The 22,632-nt window shown below is 42.4% G+C and overlaps 1 protein-coding gene and 1 long non-coding RNA gene across 19 annotated transcripts in view; one reads left to right on the plus strand and one right to left on the minus strand.

Annotated features, from left to right (window-relative positions):
- The window catches only part of BMP2 (bone morphogenetic protein 2), a 235,838-nt gene that overhangs the window by 131,252 nt on the left and 81,954 nt on the right, over positions 1-22,632 (minus strand). The window lies entirely within an intron of this gene.
- LOC111926675 (uncharacterized) lies at positions 15,698-19,629 on the plus strand. Its single transcript, XR_002863113.2, has 3 exons — positions 15,698-15,905; positions 17,377-19,267; positions 19,350-19,629. It is a non-coding gene; the product is annotated as an uncharacterized LOC111926675 (long non-coding RNA).

A 22,632-nucleotide genomic window follows, 5' to 3' on the forward strand; every position in this document is an offset into this window, starting at 1 on the left:
CCATTTGGCTCCCAAATGCTCCTCTAAGAACTTCAACCAGCAGACCTTTACTAGAAAAGCACTTACACAAAGAGACAACATCACAGTGTCAAATAAGAGAAGATTCAGGCAAGTACATTTGCTTAGCCACAAATTTGTTCCTGTAACCTGGAAAAGACTTTTCAGATCTGGCCAACAGCAATGGAAAAGCCATAGGAGGCACTGAAGCACAACTTTTTGCACTTCTCTTGTTGGAGGCATCTTAGAGCTTTAATAGAAAAGTTCAAGTTGAGTTTAAAGAACCATAAAATCCTTTAGGCTGGAAAAACCTTTAAGATCAAGCCCAACTGTAAACCCAGCACTGCCAAGTTCACCACTAAACCAAGGCCCTGAGTGCCACATTTGCATGTTTTAAATACTCCAGCTGAAGCCCTCTGAGATGTCACTGAGATGAAAACCAAACCATGTTTGTCAGTACACACAGAGTCAGAGATAGATTCCAACACTTTCTCATGTAAAGGTTTGATTAAAATTGCTTTTGTTTTATTCATTTGTCCCATTGGAGATTAGTGGTCGAATTTTTTGACTCAGAGATGTAGATTGGACCAATGTGGCTCAGTTTTTTTGTAAGGATACAGAACATTTCAAACCGAGTCTCCTTAACCCTACAGCCCCTAAAGCACACAGGAGCTGTAGCTGAGGATTCCCTTCCCTCAGAGAGGGGAAATCTCTCACTACACATTCCCATTGTCTCCTATGTGCCTCAGCTGTGTGGCACATCATGGGAGCTCCATGTAGTGTCAGTAGGCTCCTGGTCCAACCTGAGGATTGAAATAATCCCAGGTTTCATGAAAAGAGAAACACTCCTTGCCCAGCTTTATTGAAACAGGTTTTTACTTTCAAGAGGCGGGCAGGTGTTTCGATCCTATGAGATTCTATGACATTTAATCTCCTAAATGTCAATGTTGCTTTTCAAATGGGCCTAAACCATTAGATACTTCTGAGAATGTCATCCTTCATCTTTAAATTTGCTGTGACCACACACAGTCAGCACAAGTCTTGCAGTTCTGTGACCCAGGATATTCTGCAGACATCAATTATGCTGCTTTCTTTCCTTACTCAGGGCTACAAAACAAATCTGAAGCTTTTTGCTTCAGAGGCTTTTCAGAATGCAAAAGTTTCATTAAAACATGAGGAGGAAAAATGTATTTTATTCATGCTGTCGTAACTCAAAATCCTCTCAGAGTTTCCGAAAACTTCACCTTAGGGCTAACACCAAGCACGGAAAATTTCTGAGCAGAAAAAATTTGAGAAAGTTATTAGCAAAAAGTTATTAGCCAAGAGTGGGGATTAGAACTCAGCCTTAACAACTGCCTTTGCTATTGCAACTCCTATAATCATTTTTACAAAGGGGCTGCACAGCAAATTAATTTTCCTAAGGCACTGCAGACAAATTTAGCAACACGATGTTTGTGTGCTGCACCTCACGCCCAGCGAGCTTGGCGCTGCACCGGCACAAAGCACAAATAAGGGAGCCTGGGCTCAGCTCTTTGCTCTCCTTCCCAGGCCTGTGTGAAATAAATAACTCAGCTGAAAGGCAGCTTGCAGCAGCTTGCTGTTTCTAACAGGCATTATCTGTTCTGCAGCACAACCACAACAAACCAGTGCTGGTGTGTAGTGACGCGGAGAACTGGGACAACGCTGCCTGGAGGAGGATCTCGGTCAAGGAGCACAGCAGCCACTGCATTGAGGGATTTATGGACACCCCGGGATTATCCCCACTGCCTTCAGCCACTCTCTGCATTTAGGAGCAGCCTAGAACCAGAGAAAAGGTGCAGTGGGTGGTTCAGAAATCTGGGTGCTGTGTAAATCTCCATTCAGTTCTCCTCTTCAGCAAGTTCTGTGTGACTTCTGAAGTGTGTGAGTGCCCACAAAGGTATGGGACTCTGTGCCTCAGTTCTCTACCTGTAAAGTCAATAAATTAAACTTGCCCTACACCTGAAAGGTTTGGGGAAATAAATATACTGACAACCATGAGCTCCTGTGGATCCTCACATGACCACTGGAGGAATTACAGCTCACCAACACTACCAGTGACAGGAAATCTCTGCCCAGTTCCTGTTACTCAGAGACTGAGTTTGTGCCCTGAATCCTGAAGATTTCTGCATGTTTCAAAAGTTGTGAGGGGTTTTTACTCCCCTCTTCACACCATTTCTGATTATTCCTAGAGTATCAGACATATCATTGTAGATCCTGAAAATTTCTGCAGAAATGTGTCAAGTTTGGAGTTAATTTGGTCTCACATCTCATTGGCCTGGCTCTATTTAGTAAAACTTTAAGAATAAAATTCTCGAGTCTCTATTAATTCGTTGTTCCTCACCTGTAACATCAACATTTCCAATATTACACATTTTGGTGAAAAAAGCATGCCTCTTTCTACAGGAATTACTGAATTGTAATGTCTATTTACTTTGTATTTCTTTCTGTTTTCCTGCATTGTTCTAAAAGTGTAAATCCTACTTGAAAAATCTCCTTTTACAGGTTAAAAATCTCCAAAGGCTTTTAAGCTGATGTGAAGGATTGAATTAATTGAGCAGTATATTTTTGATTTACTAAAGAAACCTTAATCCTTTGACTAAACTGATGTATAGATTTTAGAGAGATTAGCAAATCTAAAATGCATTAAATTCCAAGGTAATAAAACCATCTGACTGTATGAAAAGACATAAATGTAAAACACAGCTTGTGTTGCCAGTTCCAGTGGGTTCTGTTATCACTGGGTTATCAATTAAATTCCTGATGTGGTTGTTATAATCATATATTTATAGAAATTACCATAAAGCTATTGCCATCTGTACAGGAAACCCATTGTCCAAGCCATGGACCCACACAGAGAGTGCCCTTTCCTGCAAAATTTCCATCAGGAGTTCTAAGTGAGCAAAACACAAAAAGAAGCAACTCATTAAAAATATCACAGAGTACCTTACCAGCACCAAATTTTGCCTGTGCCACCACCAAGCCACAGGGAGCAGCAGCTTTAATTAAAAGTTATTCTGATGTGGGGATGGAAACGGCAGCAAGGCCCAGGAAAACTGGAGGGCTGCCAGCTTTCCAGAGGTCAGGAACATGTGGGGGACCTGTGCTTTAGATTCCAGATAAAATCACAAGAGCTTTTGGAGGCTTTCTGAAGATTTGAGAGCAAACCCAGTGAGAGGAGCAGCTCTCCTGTGAACAGGAGCCATGAGATGAGCACACTGATGAGCACAGGGCTCCTCAGATCCCATGGTAATAGAAGCCACACAAATACCTCAGATAGGTGCTGCCCAAGAGCCAGGTAACATTTTCAACTGTGATTCTTCCCCAAAACACCAAATAACTGCCCCGTGGTTATTTTTTAAAGATAATAGGGGTTAAAGATTTTTTTTTTTCATCTGGAGCTGTCTGCTGACTGTTTTCATTGTCATTCCCTGATGTTACAGTGGCTAGGAAAACAAGGGCTCAAGGACCAAAAACTGATTCCCCAAGTCTGCCATTTCAAAAACAGCTATAGATACAACACATAAACTCCAATATTCAGCAGATCCACCACGTTACCTTCAGCAAAAAATTAAATCAGTGAAGAGGAAGCTTTTCAGAAGAAAGCTCTGGCAGGTAGAGCTGCACTCCCAATGCTGGGGTGGCTGATGCCAGGACCCTCCTGTGCTTGGAGGGTAAAGCACAGGCCAACACTCCTCCACTTTCTGTGTGTCTGTGGGACTTCCAAGCCTGTTTCCTCCTGTCCTGTCCCATGGTCACTCGGTTTCTCCAGAGCAGGAACTGTCACTGCACAGATGCACAGGCTTGGCACTGTGAATTCCTAATGCCAGCAGGGCCCTTCCATTCCACTGGAGTGTAAATAAACCCCAGCACTTCTCCTGAACCTCTACAAGTTAAAGAAAGCACTCACACCGCCCTACCACCAAAGCACGTGGAAAGGCAGTAAGGGATTGATTCCGGTTTGTCTTTGAACTTCCTGTACCCTCCTCATAACCTTCCAATCCTTTATTTATTTATTTTTTTAATCTTTTCACCAAAGCCCACATTAGAACACAGAGGAACCAGAAATGGGATACCAAAGAAAAGCAAATGATTAAACTAAAAATATCCTTGCCAAACATGCAGAAAAATAAATAGGTGGAAAATAAGCCCAGCTCTCCTGAGGGCAGAGCAAGGCAGCGTACGCTGGTGGGTCACAGGGATAGCTGCAGTAATTACATTTTACATTGCTTTAGGTTTCATTTATGCTGTCAAAACTGTTTTGTCACACTGGATTTTTTTTTAATGCATTTCAGATTTTGCTAATCTCTAGAAAATCTATATCAGTCTAATCAGAGGATTGGGAGGCTCCTTGCTGTATCAAAAATATACTGCTCCATTAAGTCAATCTTTCATACTGGCTTACAAGTCTTTGGAGATTTCCAATTTGTCAAAGGAAAGGATTGGGGTTTTTTCCTGTCCATGTAGTTAAGTTTTTCTAATGATGAATCTTTGAGAAAAAGAAAAAAGAAAGCAGGAAGAAAAGAAAATGAGTAGACTAAAAGTGATGATCATTAAAAAAGCCTGCATTGACCACAATTTGGCTCATGAGTGCCCCAAATCCCAAAAATTTGCATGAATATCAGGAAATAGTAAGGAAACTGTTATGGACAAACTCTTGATTTGTCTGCTTAAACCACATGAGACTCTGTCCATCTCCAGGCTCCTCTTGGCCTGTTCCTCCCTGCACTGCCATCTATCACAGACTGGTACCCAACTTCCAGCTTCCTCCAGCCAGCGGCAACAGCCTCGTGCTCACTGGTGACTGTTCCCAGTGAGCCCTTTCAGGCCTTCCTGCAAAGTGTTCCTCAGGCATGAGTGAGACCCACTGTAAACAAGAGAAATCCATTCCATTATCAGTTTTCAACCCCCTCCCTTCACGCTCCCTTCTGCTCCAGTGACTACAGAACTCTTGATGCCCTCAATGGCTGTGGCCCCAAGCTGTAGGAGGGAGCACCTGGCAGATCTGTGAAGAGATGTGGGTTCAGAGAACAGCAGAGGATGAGGATTGTCTCTTCCTCTTCAGTGTCCACCACCATCTCCCCAAAGGGCACAGCCCATAGGAACAATTCCTAATCCACTGCACTCAAAATGAACCAGATTAACACACTCAGCTGGGTTGTGTGGATTGAGCCAGATTTGGCATTGCTCACAAAAGCCACTGTGCTCCTCTGCAGCGGGATCAGCAGCTCCAGCAGAGAGGCAGGATCAGAACCTGGGAGCAGGAATTTCTGCTGCAGCACAGATGAACAAGGAGAGCAGCTGCTCACAGCTCTGGGCTGCCTGGAGGCCAGGGATGCAGTACAAGCTCTGGAAGAAGCACAGACACAGAGTGTGCCACTCTTGGAGAAAGCCTCTGGGACAAAAGGAGGTGCACCCGTGTTCAAACAGAGGAATTCACACTGCCTTTTCTTGCCACAGTTGGTGACTTGCTCTCTCTTCTGGGGAGCAGCCAAAAACAACTCAGGGTTTTCCTGCTTTAGACATTATCTAAATTAGGCAGCATCATTCCTCTTCCAGAGAAGCTGCAAGGACTGGAAGTAAAAGACTGGAACTGGGAGAGGAGAAGGGAAAAGCAGCAAAGAAATTATTTTCCATAAGTTATATTAACAGCTGAGACAAATAAATGTTTAGATTGTAGAACTTTTTAAGGTATCTCCATCTTTTCACTACTGTTTTCTGTATTCATTTTTAAGCATAATCCTGCATAGCAAACTGAAACTTCACTTTACAATTTTTTTTATGTTAGTTTATTTCTTTCTAAAATAACATCTGTCATATGCACTTAATTATTAACACAAATGGACTAGAATCTCTTTGGACTCACCTGGTAACGTGCTTGTAAAGCACCAGGAAAAAAGCCTGATCTAGGATTGTCTAATTGGATGTGAGCACAGAGAATAAAAGAAAGACCACACAATACTGGATACTCAGACACAAAATTGGCAGGTCTGTCTTGAGGTTACATCTCATAGACTCTTCTAAACAGAATTTCAGCTGCAAAGTGCTTCAAAATTCAGTGTTGGTCAAGAATTGCTAAAGTCCCATGAAAATCTATGGGAGATTCCCCAGCTTTGTTATCAGGTCAAGTCCTCAAAGGACAAACAAGGGTAAAGAAACCCAAGCTGTACAGCTAAAGGGACAGTCAGCATCACTGAGCAGAACTGAAATACTCCCAGCCACAGAGGGTGAAATATTAGCCTCTCAAACACTTCTTGCTAACCAAATCCATTGAAAGCAAAATGATTAAAGTCCACCTGCTGGATTTACAGGGCTTTGTGCTGATATGAGACCATTCACTCACGAGAGGCAGCCTTTTGACATGATTCAGTTGACTGCCCTTGGCATTTGACACACACCTAAGGAGTCTAAGTGGTTACTGCTATTAGCAAAGACTTGAAAAAAGACACTTGTCACATTAGGTCAGCTATCTCTTAACTTCATCCTGTGAAATGTCACCAGTACCCCTGGGTTCTCATTCCTTATCAGTCTTTGAGATATATGTAGTTATTGTTCTAAAGCAGCAAGAAACAGAAACAGGGAAACAAAGGAAAGCGTGAGTTGTTTATTGTCTCTTCCATAAATGACAAAAAAGTTCTTGAACTTTTAAGAAAAGGACAGACCTGATTGCTTTGTGCTTTATGTTTTCATAGGGATTTTTACCCATGGCAGTTCCTGTCCTACAGGAAAGTCCCTGTTCAGTCTCTGTAAACAGGGAGCTGAAGACTCCTCTGCAGTGGAGCTGGCACTGAGACCAAGGGAACAAGGTCCACAGACCTGCACCGGTGCCAGTGTGCTTCAACAGGCACAGGGGACACATTTGCCACTCTCCCCTTGGTAAGGGGATATAAATGCCAGAAGAGACATTTGTCAGGCACAAGGAGTGAGCCAGGTGTAGGAAATGTTGCTGGACTAGAGATGTTTCACACAGGTATAAACCAGTACTCTGGAAACAGCCACAAAGTCACCCTGACTGTTTCCCCCCATTTGCTCTGACCAAATTCACTTTCTTTGAGCCTGTGAAGAATTTATGTACAAGGTTATGTACATTTTAAACTCGTGTTACCTTGCTCTGCTAATTCAGAGCCGAGGTGCTCGACCCCTCACAGAACCAAACTCGGAGGGAGAATTACAGCCCGTGTGCTGAACCCTCACCACAACAGTCACTACAGCAGTGCTTATCCAACAGCTCTGTGTGTGCAGTGACATCCTGTTCACAGACACAGCTACACTGAAAGGACGCTTTGGGAATTGTGAATTACCTTAAGATGTTGCAGAATGTCCCTTTTAAAGCCTAGAAAACCTAAAGCCGTGCAATCCTGCCTTGCCATAGGCTGAACCTCTAAATTGCAATGGGAGAAGGACAGAAGTGTGCAAAAAGGAAAGAAATACAGAGAAGGGAGACATAGATGAGAGACTTTCATAATATCTCAGCTGGACAAGTTAGTGTTTGACAGCTCGAATTTATGTGAACATTAACAGAATTGATAAGTCAGGGTCTTGCTGACCTTGGTACTATTCCAGAAGTAATATTTTCACTAAGGTGAACTATTTCTGGACATTTCTCTGATGTAGTGAACACAAACTTTTATTTTTTTTCTGGCATTGGAGTGAGTACAGCTCCTTGTTTCTGTTCTCTATTGAATGGGAACAATATATTCTTACTGCAGCCAAGGTCATCTAAATTCTTGCCCCTTGGCAGATAATCACATTTTTCCTCCAAATGTTTTAACAAACAGGTCTTGCTTTTCTCTCCTTAAACAGGTTGCACCTACTCCACAGAGTTCAGCCAGCAAAGCCAGGCTTCTCAAAGGTGAGCTCCTGTCAGCAGGAACCTTGACTTTCTGATAAAACTCCCCTTTCTCTGCTTTACACTGTTGTTTTTCTCCAGGAGTGCAGCTTTGGTGTCACTATTTATCAGCACTCCTGACCAACTTCAGCATCCCAAGTACAAATCAGTTCTCTTGGGCTGTGAATGAGTCCCTCAAGCAAGGTAATAAAAGGGAGGCAGTTGGAACCAGGATTTCCTGAGGCATAGACTATCTGTTTGGCTTTGGAGTATTTTAATGAGTAAATGTTATTTTTCATCAGTGTGACTGGCAGCTGGAAAGCACATAGGACTGAGACCCCAGGGGAAATAAATGTCTTTTCCTTTCTGGGAAAGGGACACAGTCTTGGCCTGACCACACTCCACTACTGACAATAAAAGCTCCCGAAATCCAGGAAACCCAAGTGAATGCAGCTTTCCCTGGCGTGAATCAGCACAGCTCCCCAGGCCTGCAGTGACACTGATTTATAGCAACTGAGGATTGGAGGCAGCTAAATTCATTTCATGAACCACAAAACACATTGTATGCAATCATCTTAATCTATAACAACAAAACCTGCGTGCTCAAGAAAATTGCTTGATGATACCACAGATATACACATTTATCCAAGCTAATTAAGAGTTACTGAACAGATCTTTAATTACTGGCAATAATCTGAATGGCCCATGGCCCACAAATGTATCTCTATCATAATCACACTCAACCCTTCTCCTCTTCAAAGTGTATCATAATTGTTTACTAATTAATCTTTAAGCTCTTGTACCACACAGCATGTTTGGCCTTCTATAAACACTGACTACACAGTTCTGGAGAAGAAAAGGAGAGGATGATGTGTTAGGGAATTTACTACATTCGCTGAAAGACTCACTGCTTAGCATTTATTTTTGTTAACTTCTGTAGAATCCTGAGAGTTAACAGAGGCCTATCTTAGTTTTATGATTCAGATAAACATCCTGATTTGGTCCTAGGCAGCACTTTAACATGCTACCTACAGTGGCAGTCACTGTCTGCCTTGCTAGATTGCACTCAGGCAAAACACTCAGGGCTCATGCATCACCAAACCTTGCCTGTACTCAAAATAAATTCTACTGCAGTTCTGTTTCTTGAGCAGAATCTTAAAACTCTACTTGCTTGCATGACAAGCTGTGGGATCTTTACTGCAGATATTAATAGGAAGTAGAGCAAGTCTTTAATTTGAAAGGTAACGAGAGGTAATGTTACCTGGCACATCCTTGCTCGGGGTATGGCTGAAACAGCAGCCACTGCTAAGGCTGATCATTTCAAAGTTTTACGCTGGCCTCTGGTTGAATTTTTCAGAGGTAGCACCAAGTCATTTTTCTAAATAAGGATAGAGGATGGGCTGCCAGGTCAAATAAGTCTAAGATGGTTATGGTCAGAAATAACTCAAAATTGTACAAAGAAAGTGATGCTCTTCCTGGGGAAATTTTAGTGTGGCTGAGTTACAAAAAACAATTATAGTTTGAAATTAAATTTTAGGGTGTTTAAATTACGCCCAGGATATACCCCATCTTAAGTCAACATGTGGGATGGCAACATCAACAACTGAGGTTAGAAAATGCTGGGATTCATGGCATTTGGGCAAGTTCTGCCCAGCTGCATTGATGGTTTTCATGAGGATGCATTTTCTGAGAAGGTCCCTGACCCCACACTGCTGCACTAGGTACAGAAGGAAGTTCCACGTCTTTCTCCCTGATTCTGAGATTAGACACAAAAATCCTTCCTGTTACATGAAGCTCAGTAAATTTTAGGAATAAAAATCACAGTCCTCATTGTTCTTGTCTTCATTGGAGACATAAACAAGCCAAAAGGACTGAAATCACATCAGACAGAGCAAGCTGCAGGCATTGCAGGAGTTACTCTACACAAATCAAGTTGCACTGTTGTGCAGTGACTGATGGAATGAGCCTTTATGAGACAAAAAAATAGACTGATTCTGACAGAGGGGAGAATTTGACTTCTATGAATAGTACTTTTCAAGGGCACTCAGCTGCTTGGCCAGGTACGTGTGCTCCACGCAGGCACATACACAAGGAAAGAGAGGGGAAAGATTTCAGCAACCCAAGTGGAGCTTTGGGACTATGTTGTGTTTATGTGTTGCTAAAGCTGATGATGTGCCAGTATGAACCAGCTCATCAGATGGGCACAGGCTCTCTCTGTTCTTTCCTAGGAAGGTGGCAGATAAAAGACAAGGCATTCAAGTAGCTGACAGGGTAACCTGTAAGTGCCTGTCCTGAGCAATCTACTTGTCAGCTTTCCTGGCTAAGAGAGGAGACGTGTGCCACAGCTGTCAGCTTTGTGTCATCTTTCCTCCCTGCCTTTCATCGTCCTTCATCCCATGAATGGAGGTTTTATTTTACTTTCTTTTTTTGGCCCAGCTTGCAGGAGCTCCTTTGTCCCACTGCCTTAATGGATCTTGTGAGTGTGCAAATCCAGCCGGTTCCAGGAATGGCTAAACAGGGGAACAGGACCAAAGGCATAAGGAAACCATCATCATCATCATCATCATCATCATCATCATCATCATCATCATCATCATCATCCAACAGGCACACTGAGGCCTGGAGGTGACCAAAGACAGAGCCTGCCCTTTGGGCCACTACAACACTCTGGCAGCCATCCACATGCACAGCACAAAGGACAGGGCTCTCCTTTTTCCCTGTGAGAGTTTCCACAGACACTTCATCACGAGGGTAAATGCCTGTGAAAACAGGGAATTTCAAAGCTTCTTTTCTCTAACAGTGCATCGATGCCATCACAAATGAAAGCAGATTCTAAATCTGGCCAGGAAAATCCCTGCACCTGATGCATTTCCCTGTTTCTCTCTGGCAGAAGCTGTCTAAGTCAGGCACTCCCAGCTGTGGGAGATACATGTGGGTACAAAGAGCACGTAAACATCCACCTCCATGGAGATAAAGGGCTCACTCCTCAACTGCCTTCCCCTCGACCACAATTATCTAACAGAAGGTGTAGGGATGGATTATTAAAATCTCTGGCTTTGAACAGAAACATCCATCTAACAATAATGATGTCTTTAGGCAAATCTCCTCCATTCCTCAGGATTGCTAGGACACACACACAGGAAGGAGCTGTGGAGTTGTACAAACTCAGAGTCATGAAAGATCAAAGTAGCACTAGAGACTAGCACACTTTTAATTTTAGAAAAATAGCCTAGCTATGATTGCAAGCCATGAGAGGGGAAGGAACATCTTTAGCAGCATAACTCGAGAAGCGTGGCACACCAAGAAAAACGAAGCATCAGCAGCTGGCACTACTGCTCTGATAAGGGGCCAGAGGATTGCAGGCAGATGCATTTTATTGTCAAACAGATTATAATGAAGTGTCTCAATTTAAGAATGTCAACAATATTCTACTTTGATCAAGAATATTTCATCATTCCTGGATCAAAGGGGTTTTTGTCTGACCTTTTTATTCCCTTTCCTTTTAGAGACATAAACCATCAGATTTAAAGGTATATGAACTTTGACTCTCTGCTCTGACTAGGAACTAAAAAACCTAATGGTGAAAGTTGTCCTCCTGAGCACAGGGATGAACCTGGTGGGATGCAGAGGCTGCTCCCAGCTGGTGTTAGTCTTTGATTCTGTGAAAGTAAATGTCAAAGTAAATACTGAGATGCAGCTCTGAGTGAAAATTCCAATTTCTGCTCATCTCTCCTGCTGATGTCTGGGAGGCAGAAGGTAAAAGCGCATTAATGTCTCTTGTCTTTTTCAGATACCCACTTGCTAGATGACATTTACTTCAGAGTTTGGGTATTAAACAAGGAATTCTGAGCCTGTTCTGCTTTCAAATGTGCACCAACTGCCAGAACAGAAAAAGGAGAACTGAGTGAAAGGAAACATTTGCAATATGTCTTTGGAAAGACAAGTGTTCAGGTGGCGAGCTGCTCTCAGTTTTCAAGAGTTACTTGTCAAAGATGCAAGTTCCTGCATGCTCAGCTCTGGGCTTTTTTAACCTATCCATTAGAGTGATGAATTTTTAGATAACTACATGACATTTGCTGTGTTCATCCTGGTCATTCTGCCTGGGTGTTCCAGCCCTCCTCTCAGCCTGCCCCAGGATGTGCTGCCCCTGTGGCCAGGCCAGCTCTGCTGTGTTTGTCACAGCAACCTGCACAATGAGCATCACTCCCAGTGCCTTCCAAACACTGCTGCAGCCATCCCTGCCACTGGAAAAGTTTAGAAACAACAAGCAAGTGAAGTTAAGAGAGCATTTTGCCTATCTTAGATATAAATACGATTTTTATCTGCAAAACTTACACTGCCTGATCAGGTTATCCACTCAGGGGAGTTAGGCAGAGTCTGACCAGCAGATCCTGAAGGTTGGATAGTCCCTGGAATTCCCTATGGAACTGTCACATATTCACCCAGTGCCTTAGAGCAAGTCTGTTATCAGGCAGGTAAAGAAGTTCTTGAATACAAACATTTCCTGAACTTCCTAAGTTTATAGGGAAAAATATTTGTGGGACCCTGCAGCAAAGGTTGTTTTGGCTCTGGCTGGAGAGAAAGATTCCAAAGGAATGAAAAGCATATTGCAGTTGAGGGCTTTTTTACAGATAAAATATTGCTTGACAAAGTATAAACTATTGCTTTATTTATCAGAGTAAGCTAATTCAAAGTCAAGAGAAAATGAAACTGGAATATTTTAACTTCACTGTTTTTTCACAGCTACCTGCCCACTGTTTTAAACAATAAAGGCCATAGTTAGTCCATTACTGATAAACACAAAACATTCTTAATAGACAATATGATCCTACTTCATACATCCTCATTACTTGGCAAGCAAACAAACAAATGCAGTGGGTTTTATCACAGCACTCACACTTGATCAAGAGCACAATAATCTCATTCAAATCAACACCATAACTAGAAAGCAATTGCTGTATAATCAGACATCAAACAGACAAAATCACCCTGGGTGTTTCTAACAAAATCACTTGGTGTCAGTTTAACTCCACTCCCTTTGGATGCTTTATTCACAAAGTGACAGTACTGAGACTTCCTGATGCCCCTTCCTAATTCCTTCCCCACAGCAAGAGGGGAGATGCAGAAATCAGCATCAGAGAGCTCTGTCCCAGGAAATAGCATCAGTGCACAGGATCACAGACCACAGCACATCCCTGAAGTCTGCTCCAATACCAAATTCAGGCAAACCCCATTCCCAGTCTTTACTTCTGGACCCCAAATTTAGTGACTGGCAGACAGCAGCACCAGGCTGAAGGGCAGAAAACAGGGAGTAATTACAGGAAAAAATATCCAAGCCTTTTCCCAGCTGGATGAGGGATATTCTCCTGCATTCCCAGTATGGAAGCTCAGGCTTCAACACTGTGCCCTCGGTGCAGGAAAGTGTTTTTATACACATGGCATGAAAAAGCTTTCCCACTTCCAACCTGGAAGTTCTTTCCTCAGTTTCCATCAGGCTGCTCTGAAAGGCAGGAATCCCTGGCAGTGCCAGTAGGAGCTCCAGTTGATTGTCACACACAAAGGGACAGCTCTGTGTGGAAATCCTTTTGTACTGTGCATCAAATAGTCGTGTAATAATTGTATCGCTTTCTCTGAAGAGCCTCAAAGCAAACGATTTCAAAGGCAGGAAGAAGCGAATACCTGGAGCTGTCTAATTACAGACTCTGAGATATGCACAGCAAAGTATTAAAATAAATGATATAGATGGATTATCAGAGAAGAGAGTGGGGCTGATAAGACATATTTAGTATACTAATCCTGGCTGTTTGTTTTGCATTCTTTGAGCCTTTTAAGATGACAGGTTCTGATCAACTGCTTCCCTTAGAGGTTGGCAGCTTTCCTGCTCTAGCAGTTAATTTCTGTTTGATGTTCTCAACTTTGTGTCAATGTACAAACTACTGTTAAGATATATAGCAGCGATTAAAATAATTCATCCATCTGGTTATAATTAAAGACCTAGTTAAACGTAATGACAACTTGATGTAGCAAAGCCAGCTCTCATCTTTTAAAAGGGCTGTGTACATTCAGAAACTAATGCTGTAAATGGGTGACAGACTACTGCAATGTGGTCATTAAATTCAGGGGAATTAATTAAACTTGTTTCATAAAAAAGCCTTAATGACATTTACTGGCAAGACAAGTAAGGCAGAAATTGCAAGTATCTGTGATTGCTCCCTATGGAATCTCGCTGCTTCCAGAAGACCTCAGCAGACCCTCCAAGCACCACAGCAGACTCTGCACTGAGGCAAAAGGGAGTTATGAATTTGCTCTCCCATAAGGGTTGTAACTGCAAATTTAAATCTCTGCTGGCTGATCCCCAACTAAGAACATAAACACAGGCAGGGCACAAACACAATCCTGACACTTTGGGTGTTGTGAGCAGTGAGCTTCGTGAAAAAATGTTTGTGTGGATCAGAAAATACATCAGAACTATGGAGACAGACAAAGATTCATTAATCCTGGGAAATAAAGCAAAGACATCTCCAATAAGTTGGAAAATATGTCATTCTACTTTCTGGCTTTGCCTGCTGGCAACAGGAAAGATGTCCCACTTATCCAAAATATTGTATGTTGTGGCAGAAAAATCTCAGGGACCTCCATCACCTCATTTCAGATCCAGGATTTTTGTAGTCTTGAACAAGACCAGAATCAGTATCAGAAGCTGAGCTATGCAATAACTAATGCTGACTTTGCATTGTTTTGGATCTATCCAAGTGTCTTTCAAAAACTTCTAATTAAGTAGAAAATTGCAATGACTTAATTTGGGTCTAAAGAAACATTAACTCAATCTGGAGAGATTACTTCATTTCAATGTTTAAGTGTTTCAAAGAGGCAATTTTGAAACACAAACCCTATTGAATTGTTAGATTACAAGATCTACCTGTCTAGAATGATGTGTTTTTAATAGAAGAACAATTTTGCAAAAGTGCCATATATTTGTGAAACTATTATCATAACTAAATCTGATTTTTTTCTGAAAAAAATCCTATTTCCACTGAAATCTGTCAGAGGCTGGGAATATTTTTCAGGTTTTGGCAGTCACAAAGAGATTCTTGCCTGATTCCATTATTCCCTTTTCAATGAACTCTGCAAGTATAAAACAGTACAGTCTCCACAGAAAACCAAGGCAGCAGAAGAATAATCAATCTATAATCAAAATCTTTCTTATCTTTGCAATGTTATTTGAACAGGTGTGTGCACTGAAACCTCCCCTCATTCCCACCTTCCATTCCCATTCTGGGTGTAAAACAAGATATTGCTGAAAATTTAGTTGGTTCAAAGCTTTTTCCTCTTGCAATTAAAAAAGCTCAACTTCCAAGCTGTGCCTTGACTTTCTGCCCTTTAAATATTCTGTGTTATATTCCTGGATGATTAATTAATAATACCTACTTGATAAAGCCCCAGTGCAGAGTGGAAATGATATTTCCACATCCCAACCACAAGCTGCTGGATTTCCTCTTCATTTGAGTTAAAGTCTTTTGCCACTTGATTTTATTTTAGGACAAGACTCTCAAGCAGGTCTGAGGTTTGAGTTTGGGGGATTTTCTTTGCAATACTCCCATATTTTAACTCTTCTTTTTCATCAGAGGACTGTGAACAACCTTCTCCTGTGTCCAACCACTTTTTCTTCATTTATAAATGTTGAAGATTTCTTACTTTGAAGCCCCTTTTGCAACTCCTAGCAAAGTGCCTGGTACTAGACGATAAAACTGGCAGACTCCAATCCCTTCCTCCCTGAAACTCCCCTGTGGATCAGACATCACAATGACAGTTCTGCAGTGCACACGCCTCTGTTTCTATGTCTGGTCCAGGTCCAGAAGTAGCGAAACAAAGGCAGCTGTTAACAGCTCCGACTGGCCGAGGGAAAACCCAGAGGATAAGAAATCTCTTGAGAAGACCCAGAGCCATGAGATTTGCAGTCAGATAGCCAGCCCAACTCTCAGTGACCTCTCAGAGAGAACTGAAAACGTCTGGCTGCTTGTCACAACTGAACATCCAACCCCATTGCTGAAGGAAACCCATCGTAAGAGATAGCCAAAGCAATATCAAAGGCACAAAATCCTTGAGATATAAGTAATGGAGTTGTTTTGGGAATAGCCTTTTCTGCACTGCACGCTCTGTACTGTTTCATAATTATATGCAGACACACCAGTTCCTGTTCTGCCCTAATCAGGATAACACAATCCTTACTGCCTTGAACACACAACCTCGGCATCCCCTTTTGCATGCCTCCTGATGGGCTAAAACTGAGCCAAAATGTCAAAATACTACAGGAGAGACCAAAGGGAGAATTGCCAATATTCAGACAGAGCAGTTCTTCCATCAATCACACTCTTACCTCTCTCTATATTACAGTCACAACCTCTACTCCCCAAAATGATTTTTTTCTAGTGAACACGAGCAAAGCTACCAAAATCTAGTTCCTAATCCCTCCAGACCAGTGATTCATAGTCTGTACTGTCTATAACCATTCCTAGCAGCATTTTAATCCATATCCAGTCCCTGGCAATCATAGGGCAGCTGGATTTGGGATCTAGAGGGAATCAATAGCATGGACAGCAGACCTGCATTCAGAGGACCCTCCAAAATCTGCTTTCAGCCATGAGTACAAATGCTCTGGGAACCTGACTTGTTTCAGCCATTCTAGGACCAGTTGGCTTTAATTTTTCTCGCTAATCAAAAATGAACCACTTGACCTTTTAATTTTTAGATTAAACAAAAGGTTCTATATTTTGGGGCCAGTGTGGAGGGAGTAGGGGAAATCTGCTTCACCCTCAGCTACTGCAGAATTGACCAGCACAGAAGTCAGGATTAAGGTTTAGCAGGAAACAGGGAACCTCAGCTAATAAGCAAGGCCAGAGTCCCCTCACTCCCTGAATGAGAGGGTTCACCAGAGGTTTCCATGGAGAATCTTTCTCCACAGTTCTTTTTCCTATTTCTCATGGTCCAGTGTTATTCTGCTTCAGATCAGCTGCTGTGTAAATTATCTTACTGAGATAATCTTAGATCATTGCCTGAGACAGCAAAGCAGATGGAATAATTTGATTTTTATGACAGACAATTGAAACCAGCCATGAGGATTTATCAAACTTAGAGGAACAGGTATTTCTCAGTCTTGCTAACTAACTAAGTGGGACATTCAGTTCCAGGACAACATGGAAATGTAAGCCATGCCCCTAGAAGTCACCTGAAGATGGAGATAGTGTGCCCAGGCACTGCCAAGCAGCCAGGCTGACCCCTCAGCAACCCTGGACAGACCTGTGACCCCTCTCAGCACCTCTCACCAAACAGCCCTTGCACCACCGAGGTGCCCCAGGACATGCACACCAACACCCAGTGGATCCATGGCCCACCCTTCCTCGGGGTGACCCCAGGGAAGTGCCAGCTGAAGGAATTCACCAACACCTCCACCAGACCCTGCTGCCAAGGGAAATTCAGCTGGACTTTTACCCTAACACCCTTCCTTTACGCAATTCTTATCTCTTTCTTCACAGGACCGCCTCATTAAAATCTCCTTGGCACAACCCAAGCTGGTCTTCCATCACTGGGGGCAGAAGGAGCTGAGTGTGGAGGCAATTTGTTCCTCGGAGCATGCATCATTCCTCCAGTCAAGGCGTGCATCTGGCCAGCCTGCCTTGGACTGCTTTACAGAGCCGTGGACGCTGTCCAGAGCGCTCTGCTCAGTGTCCCCGACAAGATGGCCATCAAAGACTGGGTTAGGGGTCAGGCACCCAAAGCCATTAGCACTCCAAAGTGATTGATTACCATCATGTGTGGTCTCAATCAAGAGCCGGTAATGAGCTGCATTCATTAATCCCATTTATATGTTTGCATAGTCCAGTCTTGAATTTCAGAGAATAAAAAGGCTTCATACTGCGATCGGCACATTGCACTACCTGGCAAGGAGAAGGAAGTCACAGAGGGCATAAAGGATTTGCAGATAATTCTGCATTTTGGGAATTTCAGCCCAGCTATTTCTAAATGCCAAGCAGAGTGGCTCCACAGCATGGCCTGCACACCTCCCAGCAGCATCAAGCCCCAAGCCTCCCTTCCCACCTCTGTGCTATAGTTTCATCTGTACTTATTTGATGTTTTCCTCGCACTTCTAAAATAACTCTCCATGACCACAGCTCTATCCAGTGTGACACCCACTCCAAGATTCTGTTCCTGTTTAGACCATTATGGGTTCTCTGCCACTTTGTGTTTGATAACCCCTTATTTTCTTCTTATCACCTCCATCAAAAACCTCATGTTCTGAATATGCCCCCGCCACCTTTGGCTGTCCTGTCTTGCTCAAGCCATGCCCCTGTGATAACCTTCAGCAGAGAGCCCCATCAGAAGTAACTTGACCCCATGCCCTACCCTCACATCCCATTTCGAGTGGGCCAGGCTTCCACCCTGTGCTGAGCCCTACACATCAGCCCAGGTTCCTTTCGCTAGCATTAAAGCCATGTTTTCCTGCTTCCCCTCCCCAGAGATTCCCTAAAGGAATTATGAAACTAAAGGGTGAAATTCTGTCTCAGTTGAAGCCAATTTGAATTAAAATAGTAAGTTGTCCCTGGCTTTAACATGCCTGGTACTGACCCCAGCACTCGAAGCTCCAGTGCCAGGTTCTGTGCTTCACACAGAATGATGAGGGGGTTTTCAGCTTCACCACTTCTGAAAATACTCTAGAATGTCAGTGAGTACACCTTCACTGCATTGAACTCTGTCAGAAGACTTTCAGATTGATAAACTCACTGAGCAGAACAGCACGAACATGCCAGAACACAAATCCATTCCAAAATACATTAAATTTGAACCAGCTCACCTGTAAGTAGAAACCCTTTATTCTAAAAGATGCTGGAAACTGCACTCACCTTAGATAGCTCAAGGAAGCAGCTAATTGCATGCTTGGATGTCCAGATGCTGTCACCACTTTTCCCAGCATAAATTCAGTACTCAATGTAAAAAATAGAAATTTTCTTCTTTCAAAAATTAAAAGGGGTTTGTTGGGTTTTTTCAGAAGGGTATTACTTGGTTAAAAACAGATTTGAATAACAAATGCCTCTAAATGTTCCCAGGCCCCTTTTTTGTAGAAAAGCTTTTAGCATTTCATGTGGGGAAAAAAACATGCACCAGTCTGAGGTAATGATATTTATCCACTCTAATGCAAAGGAACAGTAAATATGTTAAAGGTAACCAGCTCATAAATGTTTAAGCAATTCAAAAACTTTACAGTTATGCACAGAAACCTAAAATAATCAAGGTAAAGGTGACACTGACTACACCTTTATTTTTCTTTTGCAACCCCCTGAAGGCCAATGCACAGGCTCACCTTCCATGCGATGCCACACATTGCTGGTGCTCTCTGATGCAATGCCCTGCTAAAAAGAATCTGGTGGGGTAGGTAAATTCCATGGCCAGCACTTAATATCTTTATATCACACCCATAATCCACAACAAGGAATTCTTTATTTCTTCAAAGGAAAGACCACCTCTGCTAACACTCCTTGACTGGCAGCAGAAAGCCAGGAGATGCCTGGATCATGCCTGAGGGATGCCAGGATGAAAAAGCACTCAGAGGACCCTGCAAAGCACTGTCCTAGTGGTAGAAGGAGCAAAATGAGTCCTGGAAATGCTCCTTCCAATGATCCCTAGAAAGAAAGGACCAGGCAGAGAAGTATCATCCCCAGAGACTCTCATAGGACAGGAAAGAAACAGAAAGATACAGAGTTGTGGAATAAAACTACTGATTTTCAATAAAATGAGAGAGCAGGAAACAGTTTGTGTTTGCTCCATAGGGAGACAATGCCAAAGTACACAGAACTGGTCTCCTGAGGACTTTTTTCACTGGGATTCAGTGACTGAGGAAGTGTCTCAGCACAAGGTTTTACAGACCAAGCTACCTACTTCTATGGATACACAGAGATAATTGATCATTCTTTAGGTAAAAACCCAACAGGAGACCAGCAGGTGTCAATGCTGACGAGCAGCTGTTGCCTCCAAAGCCATGTTCTGAATGAGAGAGGAAAACCGGGAGCTGAGCTCAGCCTTGGTGTTCATGAGAGGCCAAAGGGGGTGAGGAGTGAGCACTGCAGTCCCAGGTGTGCACCAGGCCACCCCTGCCTCTGTGACTTCAGGCAAACTGTCTTCTCTTCCCTCCTGCTTCTCCTGGCTTAAACTGCACAAACCAGCAGCAGCAGCAGCCTTCCTCTCTGGCCACAGCCCTCTAAGCTCAGTTTTAGAGGAAAACTGGCAAAACAGTGCTGGAGCTGTGCTGACATTGCTGAAAGAGGACTTTGCCTTTGTCTTCTCTGACCATTTCAGTTTCATGCATGAGTTTAACAGGTACATCAGAGTATACAAATAAGCCAGTGTTTCTAAGCATAAATCCTTATTTTATCAACTCAGAGGGACTAAAGGAATTGTGCCCTTCCCCTCAACTCACAAGGAGCTGCTGCTGTGTGCTAATATAAATATGTAGCACATCCCATGACTCCTGAGCTGGGCACCTTCTGTCTGCTGGTGACCTTCCCTCGCTTGGGAAAGGATCTGAAAAGCCTCAGGTTACAGCTTTATACAGATTAGAATAAAATTTACTCTGGCTTTTAACATTTAAGAGCTGTAATGGCTTGGTGTTTCATTTATTGGCAAGTGAGCAAAGAGAAGGACAAGAATTCATAGACAGTCCTCCTTCAGAAACAGGCAAAAGAAAATGTTTCTAAAAACCCATACAGCCAAAAGGTCTTAACAGCAGCACTACAGCAGTTTAATGGGTGAATCCAGAGAAGAATTCACACCCACTGGTTCATATCTGGAAAAATATCTATCACATGTACAGCCTAAGTACAATCCTGAAACACTCACATGGAGAGGCTGCACAAGCACTTTTTCACTCCTTCTCTGAGTTTGGGGTTCATACAGCTGGTTTAAGTTTTCAAGACTCTCAGCTAGCACTTCCAGCAATGGAGAAGCTCAGTCATACGGCATTTAGGGGTCATGGGGAAGCTTCAGCAAAGGAACTAATTCAGGACAGGAAGGTCCAGATCTCCTGTCTGGTTATTTTCCTCTCATCTTGCTCAGCTCCCCACAACTTGCCCCTCAGCAATCATTCAACAGTTTGGCAGTGGAAAGAGAGACATCAGCTCAGAAACTCTAAGAAAGTTCAGCAGAGAACAGTTTCCCTGACTCCCTAAGCCCGCCAGTCTGCAGTTGAAGGGAACCTAATTAATCACAGAGGTGACTGAAAGGAAGTCTCTTTATTGTTTCCAACTAATTTGGGTGGGTGTACGCTAAAACTTGAATGCTAATCAGCAAGTATCTTCCTGAAAGAAATCATTCAGTTGTCATCCTTTGCTGTGCTGTGGTTCCCATCACAAAGCAGGCTCAGGGCACAGGACCTGAACTCTCTCCCACAAAACCAAGCTGAAAGATGTGCTCCAGCTGGGTGCACAGCACACCCACGGTGAAACCCTGTGTCCCAAGGGTGCTACAACTTCAATACAACACAGTCAAAAGGGCAAGAGCCTCCTCCTGATGGAAATGTACACAGTGATTTTTATAAGCCAAAATCCTGATGTTCTATTTGATGCCTCATCCGTGGAAGTGTTCAAGGCCAGGTTGGATGGAGCTCTGAGCAGCCTGGTCTGCTTGGAGGTGTCCCTGTCCACAACAGGGCAGGTGGAACTGGGTGATCTTTAAAGTCCCTTCCAACCCAAACCACTCTGATTCCATCATTTAGGTTTCTCTTCTTTAAGAGTCCTTGTAGTCCTTGCTCTAAGACAATCAGTGCAAATTTAAATTCTGCAAAGCTGAGGAGGTGGAAATCTATAAATATCATTATTTTTATACACATTCAGCTATCTCATCTTCTGAAAAAAAATAGTCAGGAATGTTCCATTTCTGAAAGCTCAGAGACACAAGAAAATGCAACATAGATGAAGGTCCTGAGTTGCAGTTCTTATAAAGAGATTCCTACAACTTTTGTGGCTGTTCATCAGGGTTCAAAAAATTCCAGCTGGACACAGGTGGAAATGAGTCTTATTTCATTACAGAATTCACAGACTCTATAAAGTTTATAATGTTGCAATTAAAAACTAGAAAGAAAAATATTTTGGCTAATAATAAAATGATACAAAAGGGCCAGGCTCCCTAGTTAAACACTGATCTTCCAAGTTCTGACTAAAAGATGCTGGAAATCAATGACATACAGAAATTCTTGATAAAGACTTGAAATTTTGAAGCAATTTTCATCCCATAATGGAATTAATTTTTTGTTTTAAATATTCCCAAAACAACATTTCCTATAAAAGTTAAATGTTTATATAAAATATGTTGTGTCTTTAAAAACATGGAAGGATGTTACTTTTTTGTCCTTTCTTATTGTTCAAAATCATGTCTTATCACTGATGCTGACTGGATCTTTTCCAGATTTCTTTTTCAGCTTTTTCTTACTTTGTTTGGGTTTTTTTTGCTGTCTTTTTTTAACGTTTTCCATACTTTCTTTCATCCTTTGCAACTTTTTAGAACCCTTGTTCTATTGCATCCAGGATCAATAAAGGATAAAGAGGTAAACCAAAAATATCAAAACTCCAAAAGATTAGCATCTCTATTTTTAATGAAAAAGCAAGAAAAGTGATGTTTATGATTTAGTAAGAAACTTGTCTTTCATTGGATTAATGTCTTTCATTAGACTAGAAACATTTTCAGTGGGAGATGTGAACAAGATATAGTTCCACCATTTAAATTTATCTAACTTTAATTTAAAT

This window comes from Cyanistes caeruleus, chromosome 2 (genome assembly GCF_971803275.1).
Source record: "Cyanistes caeruleus chromosome 2, bCyaCae1.hap1.1, whole genome shotgun sequence".
Lineage (NCBI taxonomy): Eukaryota > Metazoa > Chordata > Aves > Passeriformes > Paridae > Cyanistes > Cyanistes caeruleus.